Genomic DNA, 18,418 nt, shown 5'->3' with positions numbered 1-18,418 from the left:
TGGCTCACCCTTGCTCTGCTGTAGCTCCATTTGAATGTTCGTCATTGAGTACTGGGGTGGGGGCAGCAAATGTTAAATATTGTGATAAAACTCCTTTTTTTATATGGCTCTGAGGAAATCTGAATCAGAACATTTTAAACTTTCCCACTTAATAGGAAAATTCCCTCCCTGCTCCTCTCTCTCTCTCTCTCTCTCTCCCTGCCCCCCGTGTATGTGTGTCTGTGCATAACCAAGCATGACAGTTGTAATCAATGGAATGTCTGCTGTAATTACTAGGAATTAAACGCATCCAGTTGCCGTCTGTATCCGTACCGTGCATAAGCACGCGCAGTTCCTGCGCCTGCGATGAGCGGCGCGCTGTTGGTGTACCTGCGTGTCTTGTCCTGAGTAATATTTATTCTAGGAAGCACATTTACTTCTTAGACACTTGTGATTTATGCCTGTGCTACTTAAATGAAAGCAAATATATAATTAAAGTTAGAATATTCTCTGTGATCAAGTAATAAGGAAAATTAAAACCTAGTTTAATTTTGTTTCATGTCCTATTATCATTATCACTCTTTTTTTTTAGAATTTTTTTAAGTTTTTATTTATTTTTTTTAAAAGATTTATTTATTTATTTTTTTCATTGGAAAGGTGGATATACAGAGAGGAGAGACAGAGAGGAAGATCTTCCGTCCGATGATTCACTCCCCAAGTGAGTGCAACGGCCGATGCTATGCCGATCCGAAGCCAGGAGCCTCTTCCGGGTCTCCCACGCGGGTGCAGGGTCCCAAAGCTTTGGGCCGTCCTCGACTGCTTTCCCAGGCCACAGGCAGGGAGCTGGAAGGGAAGCGGGGCTGCCAGGATTAGAACCGGCGCCCATATGGGATCCCGGGCGTGCAAGGCGAGGACCTTTAACCACTTGCGCCACCGCGCCGGGCCCGAGTTTTTATTTATTTTATTGGGAAGGTAGATGTACAGAGAGGAGGAGAGACAGAGAGGAAGATCTTCTGTCTGATGACTCACTTCCCAAGCAACCACCATGGTCGGTGCTGCACCAATCTGAAGCCAGGAGCCAGGAGCTTCCTCCAGGTCTCCCATGTGGGTGCGGGATCTCAAGGCTTTGGGCCATCCTCAACTGCTTTGCCAGGCCACAAGCAGGGAGCTGAATGGGAAGTGAAGCTGCCAGGATTAGAACCAGTGCCTGTATGCGATCCTGGTACTTGTTCAAGGTGAGGGCTTTAGCAGCTATGCTATCACGCCAGGCCCGATTATCACTCTTTTGATATCAAAATTTGGCAAATTGAGTGTAATATTTCTAGAACAATCATTTAACTATGAGCACTAAGTTAGGTTTCTGGGGGTAAATATTTTAAAAGATTCCATGTCTGTGATTCCACAGCCTAAAAAGATAGACATGAGCCATCTTAATTGGTGTGAGGGATTATCTTGTTGATTTGCATTTCCAGGAGTACTGTGATGCTGATCACCTGTTCATACAAGTGCTGACCAAGATTAAAAACAAAATGAAAATGAATATTGATGAGGATGTAGATTGACCAGACTGTTGGTGGAAATGTCACAGTGTAGCCACTAAGGAGAAAGGCAGTGCTTCTTCAAAACATTAAAAACAGAACTGCCAGATGATTCAGCAATTTCACTTGTTACAGATACACACACATACACACATGCACATTCATATATATAGACATACATATGTGTATATATATCATATGGATAGTATGAGCTGCATCTATAGGAGAGAGCGAGGAGGGAGGGGACACCAGGACAGCAGGACATGAAGGTCCCAATAGGCACAGGTGTGGGATAGAATTATCTTTAAGGACACAGTATTCAGGATCTTTGAAGAGATTTGTGCCTCCCCACATTCATTGCAACATTATTCACCAAAACCAAGAGACAACCTAAACAACCATCCACAGATGAATAAAGCAAATGCATCATATACATACAGTGGAAGAGTCCTCACCCATAGCAAAGGAGAACATGCCAGACCTAACCACAGGTGAAGCTGGAGAACATTCCATTAACTGAAATAAGCCAGGTACGGAAGGCCCCGTACTACATGGCTCCACTTGAGGAGATACCCAAAATGATCAAACTGACAGAAACAGAAAGAAGAACGGTGCTTTCCAGGGGCTAAGAGAAGGGGAAATGGGCAACTGATCTTCATGAATATCAAGTTTCAGTTACACTAAGTGAGCATGTTGCAATGACCTGCTGTACGCTGTGTGCCTATGGTCTACAATTATGCATTGGGTTCTTAAAATCTCATTAACGCTCAAGATCTTGCGTTAAGACTACCTACCACAAAGGGTGTGGCCAGAGGGAACTTCTGGAAATATGTCTTTTGTAGTGACAGCTCCATGAAAGTATGTGAAGCTCAGCATTCCTGTGCCAAACCGGCCAGGGACTGGCAACGCTCCATGGGGGCTCATGATTCGGACTTGGGTCAGGGAGGGCTGGGGGTATAGCACCAGTGGGCATGTGCGAATCTGGGAGCTCACCTATAAGGTGGGGCAAACCTGGGGATCTCCTCATGTGCTTGGTCCTGGGCGAGGGGAGGAGGGGGAGGGGAGAGCCCCAGGTCGGCATGCTGGCATGCTGCCCTGGTGTGCTGGTGAGCCAGGCCTGGAGAACTTTAATGGACCTGGATCTTGGCTGCGTGGAGGGGTAAGACACCAAGCCAGCACATGTGCCAAGAGCTTGGGTCTCTGGTAGATGGGCAGAGCTCCAGACCAGCACATCATCCACTGGAGCTCTGAAAGCTGGGCTAGAGAACCCATGCACTCCTGGGCACAAGGATTGTGGACTGATTAGGGAAATGGGGCAGGGCAAACCACCATGGGAGTATGCTGCTAGTGAGGAATGACTCCTGAGGGACTCCCAATGACAGGCCACTGTACTTGCAGCTAAGTGAGGCGACTGAGACCTGGTCGTTTGGAGGCGAGAGACAGGAAGACCTTTATGCACCGCACACGTGAGAGACCTAAGCTGAGCTTGTTAGCATGGAGCACTGCTGACCACCACATACCAGCTCACGCGGAAGCTAAGGCTGGGGCCTATCTGGCAGGATGAGTTCCCAGTACCTGACAGTGAGTGTCAGAACAGTCAGGACAGGTCAGTCAGGCAGGGCCATGACACTAAGCAGCATGCAAGAGAACCAGGTCCGGGCTCAGATTCTGTGGGGGATGTATGGGCCTAACCCTGTGGAATCATAAGTCTCACATAGCTTAAGAGTTGGGGTGGTGGGCCCGGCACGGTAGCCTAGTGACTAAAGTCCTAACTTTGCATGCACCAGGATCCCATACAGGTAATGGTTCATGTCCCAGTGGCCCCACTTCCCATCCAGTTCCTTGCTTGAGGCCTGAGAGAGCAGTCAAAGACAGCCCAAAACCTTGAGACCCTGCACCCACACAGGACACCAGGAGGAGGCTCCTGGCTTCTGGCTTCAGATCGGCCATTGTGGCTATTTGGGGAGTGAATCAGTGGATGGAGGAACTTCCTCTCTGTCTCTCCTCCTCTCTGTGTATCTGACTTTCCAACAAAAATAAATAAATCTTTTTTAAGATTTATTTTATTTTTATTGCAAAGAGAGGAAAACCTTCTGTCCAATGATTCACTCCCCAAATAACCACAATGGCTGGTGCTGCATGGATCTGAAGTCAGGAGCCAGGAACTTCCTCCAGCTCTCCCAAGCAGGTGCAGGGTCCTAAGACGTTGGGCCATCCTCGACTGCTTTCCCAGGCCACAAGCAGGGAGCTGGATGGGAAGTAGGGCTGCCAGGATTAGAACCGGTGCCTAAATGGGATCCTGGCATGTTCAAAGCGAGGACTTTAGCAGCTAGGTCACCGTGCTGGGCCCAAAAATAAATAAATCCTAAAAAAAAAAAAAAAAAGAGTTGGGATAATGATGGGCTGAGCTAGGCATGACCATGGAACCCGCCAACACTCACAGCCACTGGGGCTGAGAACATGCTGGGCAGGGCCAGGCTGCAGCACCTGCATGTGCACCCTAAAATGGGGTGTGGGGTGGGCCGGGCTGCAATATCCACCAGCTTACACAAAGGCCGGGAAGGATGGGACAGGTTATGCCAGCTGAGGAACTAGCACCCACTGGCATGCTGAGATCCAGGTCCTGGAAGCGGGTCGGTAGGGGAACTTGCGAAACTCCCCTAGTGGGTCATAGGTCCCAGTGGTGAGCACGGGGCTCAGGCCTGGGTGTTGGTCAGGCCGGGCAAGGTAGCTCCACCCATTGGCAAGTGTGTGGGTTGATTTTGAAGAGGGCAGGCTAGGCAAGGCTGAGCAAACCTTAGCCAACTGGCAATTGCAAAAGCCAGGCTGGAGTACAGATCATGTCACGCTTGATTATTGCACCTACTGGTTTGCACGAGCAAGAGATGGGAGCAGATTGAGCAGGGCCAGGTTGTAGCACCTGTCAGCAAGAGTTTGGACTGGGGGCTGGCCAGGTCAGGCCAGGCTGCAGTATCAAAGCCAAAGACCAAGAAAGGTAAAGGGTTATGCCAAGATGGGTCAGAGTAAGCACTGGCACATGAAAGACCTATGGCTGGGAAGAGGTCTCTCTGGGGAGCTAAGGAGATGCCCTGGCTGGGTTGTCATTCGCACTGGTGAGCTTAAGGGCCAGAGTTAGGGCTGTGATCTGGTCTGGACATGACTGCAGTGTCCATTGCATGGGTGTGGACTGGGTCTGGGGTGCACCAGACTGGGCTAGACTCTAGCACCCAGTGGTGCTCGTGAGGACCAGGGTAGGTGTAAGACAGCCTGGACTATGTCGCCTCTCCTGCTGAGCCACACGTGAGCTGTGTCTAGGTGTGGACCAGGCTTGGCTGGGCTGTAACATCCAACAGTAAGAACCAGAATGGGTGAGTGCTAGTCAGGAAAGGCAACTATTCCTACAGCAAGACAGGAGGTAGACTATGTCAGGCTAGGTCATGGACCTACCAGTGTGTGTGAGATCTGGCATTGGGAGAGGTTCTGATGGAGGAGCTTGGGGAACACCTATGTCAGGATGTAGTCCCTGCAGGTGAGCACAAGAACCAAGACAGGGAGCAGCCCAGAGCAGGCCAGGTTACAACACCCATTGGCATACATTTGATTCAGGTCTGGGGCAAGCCAGGCTGGACCAGTTCATATCACTCACTGGCAGATCCGAGAACCAGAATGGTATGTGGGAGATACTGGGTTGGGCCAAATAACAATCGGTTCACATTAGGGCTGGCACTAGGGACTGGCTGGGCTGGGCTAGGCTTGTAGCCCCTACCAGTGTGAGCATGGAAATGGGGATGAGTTGGGTCAGGCCACCTAGCAAATGCCGAAGTGAGGCAGGCTATTCCAGACTGAACCACAGCGCCCGACCAACACATGTGAGATCCAAGGGGGAGGAGGACTAGCCCAGTAGAAAGGGCTGCAAGGGATTAGGGACAGACTAGGCCAGGCAGGGCTACAACACCTGTTGGCCTGCATGTGAGCTGGATTAGACGGAAAGCTAGGCTGGGCTGACTGTTCCTACTGGTGCGTGCATAAAGCAGAGTAGGTGTGGACTGCTTGGGCTTCACCGCAGCATCAGCTTGCAAACGCTAGCACTGGGTACAAAATGTGTCAAGCTAAACTTCAGGACCACCTGGAAAGTGCAAGATCTGGCAGTAGGAGTGGATCCATTAGGGAAACAGTGGACACCTCCCTCTTGGATTGCCACCCACTGGTGAGCATGAGAACCAAGACTGGGGCAGGCATGACTAGACAGAGATTGGCACCTGCCAGCACATGTGTGGACTGGATAGTGGGGCTGGTTGGATTGAACCAGGCTTCAACACCCACTGATATAAACACATGAATGGGATGTGGGACAGACTGGACCAGCCTGCTGTATATACTAACAAGCACGAGAACCAGGGCAGGGGGCAGGACTGGTGGGAGCTCTGACTAGGCTGCAGCTCCCACTGGTTTGCATGAGGGCCACGTGTGTGGTGAGAAGGATCAGGCTGGGCTGCAACACCCATTGGTTTGTGTAGAAGAGAGGGCTGGAGTCAGAACTGACCCAGCAATTGCAATCACCAGTATGTGTGTAGGCTGATTTGGGCAACAGACTGCATCGAACCCTGTATTGGCAAGCACACATGAGAATCAGGTCTGGGACCACCTCAGATGAGGTTTCTTTGGGCATTCCCCAACTGAACCGCTGGACTCAGAACTCCAAACATAAGGAGAATTACAGGTTCCATGGTCTGACTGTGGAGTGCATATATCAAAGCTGAGTGTCCTCAGTGGCTTAGACAGAGCAGTGGACAGCACATCCAGATTCACATGGAGGATATGGCAGCACATTGGAGCCTGCAGAGGACACATGGTACCATAACAGAGGAAAGAGGGCAGAACAAATTGGCCAACTACCCTAGCCAAGCATTGACAGTGAATATCTGGGCAAAAAGAGTTTCTTAGGTGGACTATGTCAGCCAGTGGATTCTGGAGAGATTTCATCATGCTTGGAGCGGCAAGATCGACAGCAATTCAGAACTGCTGAACTATCAAAACCACTTGAGTAGGACCCTCGGAACATGCCCCACATCAGGGACCCTGGGATGGGTGTGAGGCTGGGTGGGGCTTATCCCCTTACCTCTCTCCCTTCCCCCACATACAGGAAGGAAAAAAGAGAATGTGGGAACAATGAAACAATGGTCTGACTTTCCTCTAGCTCTTGGCCCTTTGCACCCTAATCAACTATGTAAAAATCATTTGAAAAAGTATGTGAATCTGTAAGATGATCAATTGTACATAGTAACCATGTTATACTTTCCATTTCAATTATATGCCAGTAAAACTGTTTTTAAAAAAGGAGATATACACATCTTCAAAATACAACATAATAGTTCAACAAGTCTCTCAATTGTGCTAGCAGGCCACTGGTTGGTAGGAACGGGACACATGGAGAGGGTGCAGTCGGGACTGTTTCTCAAAGGAGATGCGGAGGCAAGGGCTAGAAAGACACTCTGGAACACACTTTTACAGATACGAATCCTTTGTAAACTCTTACTGAGTACTTCTGTCTTCAAGGACTGGTCGGCCCGAGGCCTCAAGCAGGAACTACTCACAGAAGGCGTGACGTCAAGGAGGAGCCTTCGGGAAGAGCTGATGATCTATACATTGGTTCTAGAAAACCAGGCACACCCTCCAGAAATGAACACAATTACATCTCTGCTTCAAATCATATACAGAAATACATCCTAAATGAACCAAATAGCTAAAACCAAAAAGTACATTCTAAATTGCATATTGTATTTCAGTCTAATAATTTTTATGACTTTGGGATAAGGCAAGAGTTCTCAGACAAGATGGAAACATAAATCATAAAATAAAGATTGACAGATTAATTAAAGCAAAATTTTAAAGATTCTTAAAAATTTGACAAAGTCAAAAGGCAATTAAACAGCCCAATTCACATCCGCAAAAAGAAAGTCTTAGCTGTGTAGGTTACAGTAGCCTGCCCGGCTCTCCCAGCGGATGGCACCTGGAAGGTGCCTAAAGCCACAGAGCCACAGAGCCACAGAGCGTGCCCGCAGAGCAGGTTCTGGACGGAGCTTTCTTCAGGACCAAATGGAATGGGGCCTAACGGAGCAGAGCAGGAAGTACAGTTTCTCACTAACACCACACAGAGAATGGACCCGCTCAGGGCAGGACTTTGGCCTTCCTAATGCCCGGGGAGAGGCCAGAGGAGTCAGAAATTCACTGGAGAATGGCAAATGGGCTCCTGGTCTGCCCAGTAGAGGAAAGTAAGATGGCAAATGAACCCTAGCTCATTTCTTGCAGCTTTGGGCTGCGAAGGAGGATGAACCAGGAGCCTCTGCCAGCAGTCCCAAGTCTCATGCTTGCCCAACTGCTACTTTACAGTAGAGAAATGTTAATAAAAATGACAATTACACAGTCCTTCTCACCAACCAGATTAGTAAAAGAGATTTTATACAATGTCAAAATCTGGTGAATATGAAAAGAAATAAAAGTTCTCAAATAGTTGAAACATGAATTAGCACAACTGTAAAGCAATTTTGCCCTACTTAGTAAAACACAACACAGGCTAAGTCAGAACCTATCTTTGATCCCTCCGGAAACTGCACACAATCACAATCAAAGAGAACGGAAGAAGACATTGCAGACAGAAACGCCCACAAACTTCCAAGCTAGGAAAGTTAACAAAAGAGTGAAAACCCAAATGTTAGCCTGCTAAGGAGAAACAAGCCAAAAAAGGCTTGGAAATAGCCTCGGGGGGGGGGGGGGACATTCACTGCATGCATTATAAAAGTCTGTTTAGCCAAAGCATTTCTCCCATAATCGGATTTACTCCACCACACTACCGTCCTCTCTAACCAGTAGCAGCTGTCAATGAAATACATTTAGAGCAAATATTTTGAGTAGGACATGAAAGATGCAGTTAGAAATGGGAGGTGGTTGCTATGCTAAAAAAAAAAGCGGGGGGCTTAGGAGAAAGCTTCTTTTAAGTGTTAAGAACCCCATTCCTTCTTAAACACTTTGGGCCCAAGGAAAACAAGGTATAATCTAGACCCTCAACCAACAAAACAGTGCAATTCTACCAAAAATACAGACAGGAATTTGTTCTCAACAAAACAGCTACATCCGCATTCTATCACCCTATAGTGAAGTCCCACCCAGGACAAACAAAACTTCATTCTGCCTTTCTGTTCTCCATTTTTAAATGCAAAGTCAAACCTTGAAAGAGAGCTCCAATGAGGAAGACTGCTAAATAAAAGCTACAAATCAGGAAAACAAGAGAAAAAAAGGAACTATACAGCAGGTGGCTGAAGAGAACCACAGAAAGAGTTTAGTGCCATCAGAAGGATGACACTGAATTCATGACATGGGAACAGAATGCTATTTAAATAAATAAATATTCAAAAGCAAACCTTGCAAGTACGAAAAGGAAAAACTTAAACAAATCCGTAATGATTGTCAACAATTTTAACATAAAACACTCAGAAATCCACAAGTAAACAAGTGGCTAAAAATATAGAAATTCAAATCAGATCATCAAACAAGTAGTTAATGTCATTTGCAGACTATTTCAACAGCCAAATACAGAATGTACATTTTTTTCTAGTTCACAAAGAACATTCACCAAGAAAGACTGTCTCCTGGGACCTAAAATTGAAGAAGCTCAGTATCAAAATCCCAACCATTTGTTCATGGCTCATTGCTACTAAGAAACTAAGAGCTTGCATGCTAACAGGCCTATGTGACCTTTAGCACTGATGGGTTCCAGTTCTTACCGAACAAGGCCCACCTAAGTCTGGTTCTCTTACAAGTCGCTCCATGTAATTAAGCTGGTGCTTCCCTTAGCTGCTGCAGGCAGAGGCTGTCCAGCCGAGATAGTAGGGAATGTGTGGTATTTCCCCTCACCTTGCAGGCTATTGTGAATTGCCTCTTTTCAAGCTATTGTAGACTGCCCCTACAAAAACCCTGTGAATGTGCTATTGGGGGCCACACTCTGGTAAGGGGTGTTGGTCCTGGCCGTAGGTCTGCCAGCTGTCTGCTCTCAACCGAGAACCCAGGCTTGGCTGTGCTGAGCTTGAATAAACCATCCTTGTACACTTGGATCGACTTCAGACTCCTGGTGATTTCTGGGGATCTCAAATCCAGGCACAACAAAACAAGTCTTAATGAATTTTAAAGGACTGAAAAAAGTATCCAGTGTTAAAATTTAAATCAGAAGTCAATAACAATTGTGATATCTAGAAAACTCCAAATATTTGGAAATTAAACATTTTGATTCATGACAATTTAATTAGGGATGAAAAGAGAAAACAAAAGCTCTCAAAGTACTAATAAAATACCATGTACCAAAACTTGAGGACTATAGCTAGCCTCTAATTGTAAGTATGGCTATTAAGCCATACATTTTTTCTTTTTTTTTAAAGATTTATATATTTTTATTGGAAAGGCATATATACAGAGAGGAGAAGAGACGGAGAGGAAGATCTTCCATCTGATGATTCACTCCCCAAGCAGCAGCAATGGCTGGTGCTGAGCCAATCTGAAGCCAGGAGCCAGGCGCTTCCTCCAGGTCTCCCACGCAGGTGCAGGGTCCCAAGGTGTTGGACCGTCTTCGACTGCCTTGCCAGGCCACAAGCAAGGAGCTGGATGGGAAGCAGGGGCAGCCGAGATCAGAACTAGTACCCATATGGGATCCCAACGTGTTCTTTAGCTGCTAGGCCACCATGCCAAGCCCAAGGCATTTACATTTTCATAAAAAGGAAAAACAAAACTTAAGTATCTAAGTTTCCACAGTAGATATTAAGACAGGATAAACTAAGCACAAAAGAAGAAATAGAAAAAATGAAGTAAAAAGGAATAAATCAAAAATATAAAATTTAAAAACAGCAATCTCCTGTTCTTTGAAAGATTAATGAAATATATTCTGGCTTTCTCTCCATAAATCTAACCTGCCCCTTGCATGAAAACAAATAAATCTTAAGATTAACAAAAATATATAAACAGTGAGCTAAAGCAGTTAAAGCATAACAAACACACATGACTCATACGGAATGGAACAGCATCAACACAACAGATTCTATAGATATTAAAGAGTATTAAAAAAAAGAATCCAGTGAATTTTTTAAATGTTTCACACATGGAAGACAAACAGACAGAATGAATAACACTTCATCCTTAAAAGTAAATTTTGCCACAATAGAAGGCGGCCTTCAACAGGAGGAGCCCAGGTGTTTGAGACCCGGATGACGCTCCTGCCTTTTGCCTGTGGACTGACCCAGCCCTGGCCACTGTGGCCATCTGGGGAGTGAACTAGCCGATGGAAAATCTCTGTCTCTCCCTATCTCTATCTGGAACTCAGGCTTTCAAATAAATCTTAAAAAGTAATAAAAAAGTAAATACATAGGGCCCAGCATGGTGACCTAGCAGCTAAAGTCCTCGACTTGAATGCACTGGGATCACATATGAGCACCAGTTCTAATCCTGGCAGCCCTACTTCCCATCCAGCTCCCTGCTTGTGGCCGGGGAAAGCAGTCGAGGACAGCCCAAACGCCTTGGGACCCTGCACCTGCGTGGAAGACCTGGAAGAAACTCCTGGCTCCTGGCTTCAGATTGGCTCAGCACCAGCCATTGCTGCTGCTTGGGGAGTGAACCTTCGGATGGAAGATCTTTCTCTCTGTCTCTCTTCCTCTCTGTATATCACACTTTCCAATTTAAAAAACAAATTAAAAAAAGTTCTCAACAAACAAAAACCCAGGGCTGGATGTTTTTCCTGCTGTAAAACATTTAACAGCAATCCTGGCTCAAACTCTTTAAAGTCTGGGAGAGGTGAGAACTGCAAAAGCTCATCCCAAGGCCAGGGTTACCCTGTTACCCAAACCAGATTACAGCCACAAGAAAACTGTTCAATATGCTGATCAATAATGCAAAATCTTCAACAATTCTTAGTGAGATGAATTCAATAGCACGTGACATGAGTTATACACACATAACAGCTACCTGGGACTTAAATCTGAAATGTAAGGGCCAAATACACCAAAACAAATGGAAAACAGATTTAAAACACAAATCAAAAAATTCTGAAAGAAACTGAACATCGGGCCCGGCGCGGTGGCGCAAGTGGTTAAGGTCCTCGCCTTGCACGCCCGGGATCCCATATGGGCACCGGTTCTAATCCCGGCAGCCCCACTTCCCTTCCAGCTCCCTGCCTGTGGCCCGGGAAAGCAGTCGAGGACAGCCCAAGGCTTTGGGACCCTGCACCCAAGTGGGAGACCCAGAAGAGGCTCCTGGCTTCGGATTGGCATAGCAATGGCCATTGCGCTCACTTGGGGAGTGAATCATCGGACGGAAGATCTTCCTCTCTGTCTCTCCTCTCTGTATATCCGCCTTTCCAATAAAAAATAATAAAAAATAAATCTTTAAAAAAAAAAAAAGAAAGAAACTGAACGTGGGGAGCTTCAGTACAAGCTATTTGACAAGAATGTCTTGAACAGGCACCAAAAGCAAGGAGAAAAAGCAAAAGTAGGGTACAAAACCCAGCTTTTTTGTTTTCACAGCAAAGGAAAGAATCAAGAGTGAAAATATGGTGAACAGCAGAAAACTTGAGCAAGCCACACATAGCTGGCAGGATTCAATGTTCAGAATATGTAAAAAAATGTAAACTAACATTCTTCTCCCCCAAAACACTTCCAAACAACTTGGAAATGTCAAATGACACACTCATTATGAAAAATAGCATGGACTTGCCTTAAAATACTGATGCTAGAATCAACATATCCACAATTTCTTGGTATATACCCAAAATAATTAATCCATACTAAATCAAAGAAATGTTTGTGTCATCATGCTTGCTGCAGCATCATTTACCATAAAGGAAAGATGGAAGCAATCCAAATATTTATCAATGAATGAATGAACGGGCAATGAAAATATGAATATCATTCCACCTTTGTAAAGGCCGTGTGACACAGATGCACCTTGAAGATACTGGGCTAGGGAATTATTAAGTCAGCCACTAAAACATTAATACTGAGTGATTCGTTCATATGAAATATCTCAAGTTGTCAAACTCATGGAAACTGAAGGCAGAAGGTGGATGCCAGAGGGGAAAAGAACAGGGTGGGGAGTGGCTATGCACTGGGTAGGTAAACACTTTCACTTTTACAAGGTGAAAAAGTTCTAGAGAATTACTGTAATAATGGTATATAGTAAACACCACTGTAATGAACATGTAAAATTATAACAGATTTTATGTGCTCTTAAAAATCACAATAAAAATGAAAAAAACTAACCATGTATACAAATGCATTTTTCTAATCTTAATAACATATAAAGCAATAAATAAAAACATGAATAAATCTGACTTGAACTAGGAATGTTAAGTCAACATTTGAAAATCAGTCTCATTCACTCCACTAGCAAACTAAACGAGAAAGAATATTTGATCACCTCAACAAATGCAAAAAAAGCGTTTGAAAATAATTTCCAAATTCATTCATAATAAAACTACTAGCAAACCAGAAACAGAAAGGGATTCCCTCATTTGAATATGGAGATCTACACACAACCCCAGCAAGCATTGTCTTAATGGCAAAATATTGAATATGGAAAAAGAAAGAATAAAGTGGCATCTGTAATTCAAACTTTTTTTCCTGTTGCCTAGGAGAAATCCATGGAACGAGAGAAGACAGATGACCTGATTCAGCCTCTTGTAAACGTGAAGCGACAAAGGAGAACGTGCCGGGAATACTTCGGGAGGACTCTCTAGACGGGCTTAGGCTTACAGAACTCCGGAGCCTGCGGATGTGTGACGCCTGGGGCCCTGGAAATGTCATATAAGCAATATAACGATCTGGGTATAAAAGGGAGATGCTTCGTGAGTCAAATGACGCACTTGTATGCAAATAACGTACATGGCACTTGTCAGTGTGACGGCTCGAGGACTAAATCCTCACCTTAAGTGCCAGGATTCCAAATGGGTGCCATTCCTGTCCCGGCTGCTCTACTACACAGCTTCCTCCTTGTGGCCTGGGAAAGCAGTAGAAAATGGCCCAAAGCCTTGGGACCCTGCTCCACATGCGAGATCCAGAACAGGCTCCTGACTCCTGGCTCTGGATCAGCTTCAGCTCCGGTCATTGCACCCACTTAGACAGTGAACCAGCAGATGGAAGATCTTTCTCTCATTCTCTCTGTAAATCTGCCTCTCCAATAAAAACAAGTATATCTTTGAAAAACAAACAAAAGAAGAACCTGCAGAGCAAACTCAATGCAATAAGGACCTAAAGAGCTCTGCTGGTGGTTCTGCACCTGTTCCTTCCTTCACTTACCTGTCTTGACTTTGTCTATCCCTCAAACTACCAGAATCCTTCAAAGTAGCAGTTACATTAATAATTTGTGTGAATCTGATTTGATGAACTGATCTTTGTATTACTCAGATACGTTCATCCTAAGAATCAAGAAAATGCAAACATGTTTGTCCTCACCAGTTCTATTCATCACTATACTAGAGGTGTCTGCCAGTACAACAAGGCAAGAAAAAAGTGCCAAATAGAGAAAGCTTGGCAAAGTAAGAGGTACATCTACCTTTGTTCGAAACTGATAATTGCATATGTGAAAATCATAAGGTATCTATGAGCACAAACTACCAAGTGCTTGCCAAGTCAAAAGCTAGAAAACCAACATGCATAAAAATGTATTTTTATGTCTGAGCCTCATGACCTTAATAGGTGAGTCAGGAATCATAAAACTGACCTCACGGGGATCTGTGAAGAGCAGAGAACATGGCACCACATCTTATTTGATGACTGACTCTATGATCGAGATATTGATTTGCAGCAAGTTCCTAACATGTGAGACTTTATTACTAGATATGAATGATATTTAAGAGTACTTTCTAGTTCATAGAGAATGCTATCAAATTATTATTTTGATTCAATAAAATTCATGCCTTAGCTTTCATAACATGCAATTTCCATAAATTTTTGAATACCATTCATATTTTTTATATTTATATTTATATTTCAATTTTAGGTATCAATTAAGACTTATTTATTTATTTGAAAGACAGAGTTATAGAGAGAAAGAGAGATCTTCCATCCATTGGTTTACTTCCACAATAGCCAGGGCTGAGCCAAGCTGCAGCCAGAGCCAGGAGCTTCGTCAGTCTCACACGGAAGTACAGGGGTACAAACACTTGGACCATTTTCCAGTGCTTTCCGCATACCATTCACAGGGACCCTGATGGAAAACGAAGCTGCAAGGACACCATCTGACACCCATATGGATGCCATATAGCATCCCAATATCACAAGGAGCAGCTTTACCCGCTACACCACAACACCAGGCCCAGGTATTACTTCAAATCGGGTATTTTTACAAGGAAATTGGCTAATACCCTTAACAGAAGTTTCAAACAAGATGAATTTTCACAAATCCCTAATGACAACTCTTTTTTAATGCTAAAAATGATATCAAAAGATAGTAAAAAATTAAAAAATGTTAAAGTAGGTTCCATGTTTGTATTTTTCTACTTTGTTCGTTTTTGAGAGCCAGGGTGAACGTCTACCCATATGGGCGCTGGTTCTAATCCCGGTAGCCCCGCTTCCTATCCAGCTCCCTGCTTGTGGCCTGAGAAAGCAGTCGAGGACGGTCCAATGCTTTGGGATCCTGCATCTGAGTGGGAGACCTGGAGGACGTTCCTCGCTCCTGGCTTCAGATGGGCACAGCACCGGTCACTGCAGTCACTTGGGTAGTGAATCATCGGACAGAAGCTCTTCTCTCTCTCTCCTCTCTGTATATCTGACTTTGCAATAAAAATTAAATATTTTTAAAATATTAAATATTATTTTGTTTTTATTAATTACTACAGGAATCTTCCTCTACATATGATATTCCTGCAACTCAGTTATCGAAAAAAACCCACCTTGAGACTTGAAAACATGAAGAATCATAAAATTGCTACTCCAATTTGATTTTGATTCATTCATTTCCTTTGTCTCAGGGTTTCATTTGTTAATCATTATGAGTATTCATCGAAGAACACATAACCAGGAGCAGCTGGTGCAGCACTCCGCCCTAACCAGCCCATGCCAGGGCATGGTGCTTGGCAGCTGAATGCTGGACCCTGAGCCCACTCACTCGATCATCAAGGCAGGCGACACGCACCCGGAACGCCCAGAGGCATGTGGAGGACAGGAAGGGATGCTCCGAGAGGCCAGAGGGGCACGCTTCCTGCGTGGAGATGTTGTGGCCCTCGCTCTGGAGACTTCAGAAGGATTGGGTTTGAAAGATGAATCCCGACTGTCCCTGTGAATTTCTCACTCCTGCGTTTTTACTTCTGCTGATTCTCTTGGACCTGCAGATTGTAAGGACGCGGCGGCCGATTCTGCGTATCACTTTAGCTCACGCTTTGCCCACTGCTTTCCTTTCCCAAAAACACCAGCTCAGTTGACCTGCTTTACTCGAAGTGCCAGGCACAGTAACAGCGCAGTTTGCTTTCTTGTGCAAATTAAGTCAATTAAGTGGAGGTGGGACATCCAGACTTTGTCAGGAACCCCAAGAGATCTGTTGCCAGCACATGCCTCAGACCCACTCCAGGAATGTAGAGCTCTAACCGAGGGCAGGGAGGCGGGTGCTGGATCTCAATGTCTGTAACCTCGGCCTTGCCAGCTTTTCATCATCCGTGATGTACATGGTGCACTAAAAAAGAGAGACTTCCAGAATGAATAGCCATATTTGTAGCAGCAGCTGTTATTCTCGAAGAAATTGCCATGTGCCCAAGAGACGCAGCAGAGTGGCACCCCTCTGTCTCCTGCAATAGGGCGTGTGGTCAGGGATTCGCTTTGGCCCGTGGTGTGTGAGAGGAAGAGAGCTGCAGCTCCCGGTTGCACGTCTGAGCTCCTCCTCCCCCGGCCGCCACACCCGCAGCACATCAGCTGCTGCTGCTTCCCAGCCTGCTTCTGCCCAGGAGCTGAAACCTCAGCCAAGCCTGGCTGGTCACACAGTGCAAGTGGGAATCGCCCTTTGCTTCTTTCAGCTTCTGGAATGGGGCTGGAGGGGAGGGGTGTTTACACTGTTGTGGTCATGCCTGGCCCGCCAGGACAGCATCGTGTAAGTCTTGTACAAGCGTTTAGTCACTCCATCGTGCTTTGAAGAGGTGCTGTCATGACCCCCACAACCTTCAGAGGGGTAAGCGGATGCAGCGCTATCCCTGGACTAGGGATTCCGCTCTCGTCACCAAAACTAGAACTTATTTTTAAATTCTAAATGTCACTCCACTGGAGTGGCGCCGGCTGCCAGGCCTTCGCCTCCGCCACTGACAATGTAAGGGTGGACAAAGCAGGCGCTGGCTTACGGTGCAGTGGGGAAGCTTATAAGGACCCAGCAAAAGGACTTGGGGGCATCACAGAGCATCTAAAACACGCAGTGCGGCAGTGAGGGGAAGTGCTGTCCCTGGAGACCGGGACTGTCTTGGAGACAAGGTTTGGGGTCCCAGGAGCAGCCGGGAGTGCGAGGGGGCAGTGGGGCAGCAGGACAGCACGAGGTAACACGGAGGCAGAAAAGGGACTTCCCACATAGGACCGCCGGGTCCTGCAAAGGCTTGAAAGAGCTGACCCCTGGGCTATGTAGACGGCCGCTCTGGATCCTGCAGCGAGGGTGTGCGGCTGGGAAAGCGAGGGAACGAGGCCCCTCAGCAGGCTAGACCTCCCTGCTACTCCCACCTTTCTGCACCTCCGCGCGCCCACCCCGAGTTTGCATCTGTTCGCCGCGCCTGCTTGCCGCTTATCGGAAAGCCCTAGCGGCCCTCATCATCCGTTCCGCACCCATCTCATTCCTAGGAGCCGAACACGCTTCGCACAGCCCTGGTCTCGGCTAGGAGGCTGGCGGGTCCGACCGGCTCGGCCAGATCGCCGGGCGAGCTGAATGACCAGCGTGTCTGGATCCCAGGCCTTCGGCGACGGACAAGTCAGCCGTGCGTCCAGGTGGGACAGCAGCCGGGAGACGGGACTCGCAGCTCCCAGGCCGGCGCCTGAGCGAACCGAAAGCCAAGCAGCGCGTCCCCATCCTCAGAGGGCGGGGCGGCCAGGTGCGGGGGTGCCGGGTGCGGGGGCGCCGGGTGCGGGGGCGCCGGGTGCGGGTAGAGGTGCGAGTAGAGCTCTACCGGCTCAGAGCCCCCAGCGCGGCTCCGCAGCGACGCCACCGGCCGCCGGCGGCACTGCAGCGAGCTCGCGAGGCGCCTACCGGCCGCGCCTGCGCGATGGGCGGCTCGCCGGGCCGGGCCCGAGCAGGTGCATGCTGTGCCCCGGCCTGCTGCAGCAAGGGGCAACGCCGCTGGGCGGGACGCAGGGCAGGACGGGTCCTGATCCTAGCCCCGGGCGGGTGCTGGTGGCTCCAATCACTCCTAGTTTGCAGTTGCATAAAACTTCGCAGAGATGGGCGATCTCGCCCAAGGTCACAAGGTGGCAGGGGCCGGGGCGGGGTGGGGGAGAGCCCTCCCTGCGCCCAGGGCTGGGTTAGTGCAGCCTGAGCCTAGACGCTGTTCTTCATTCAGACAGCCTAAGGCTTCCAGAAGCTCTCGGCATGTTTTCAGGTCAAACGGTTGCGTAGGCTCTCCAGTTTCCCCAAAGCCTTGAAGAGCTGGAGGTGTCCTGTGTGTGCCACCCCTGGTGTTGGAGGCCTGGCCCTTTTCTCGGGGTCAGTGGGGGCTCCGTGAGGCAGCATCCATATCCAGGAGCGCTAGAGGTTGCTGGAGGAAACAGGACGGCGTGGGCCAGTGGGTGCCAGGCAGGTGCGGGGAAGGCTGCGGCTGGTTGTGGGCGCCCCCGAGGGTCCGGGGCTACCCGCTGTGTGTCCAGCGTCTGTCAGCTCTTAGCCGCCTTCCCTCGTGTCTCCTACACCTC

Source organism: Ochotona curzoniae, unplaced genomic scaffold (assembly GCF_017591425.1).
Source record: "Ochotona curzoniae isolate NIBS_2020 unplaced genomic scaffold, NIBS_Ocur_1.0 scaffold_4505, whole genome shotgun sequence".
Classification (NCBI taxonomy): Eukaryota; Metazoa; Chordata; class Mammalia; order Lagomorpha; family Ochotonidae; genus Ochotona; species Ochotona curzoniae.
Note: the sequence above shows the minus strand (reverse complement) of the source record.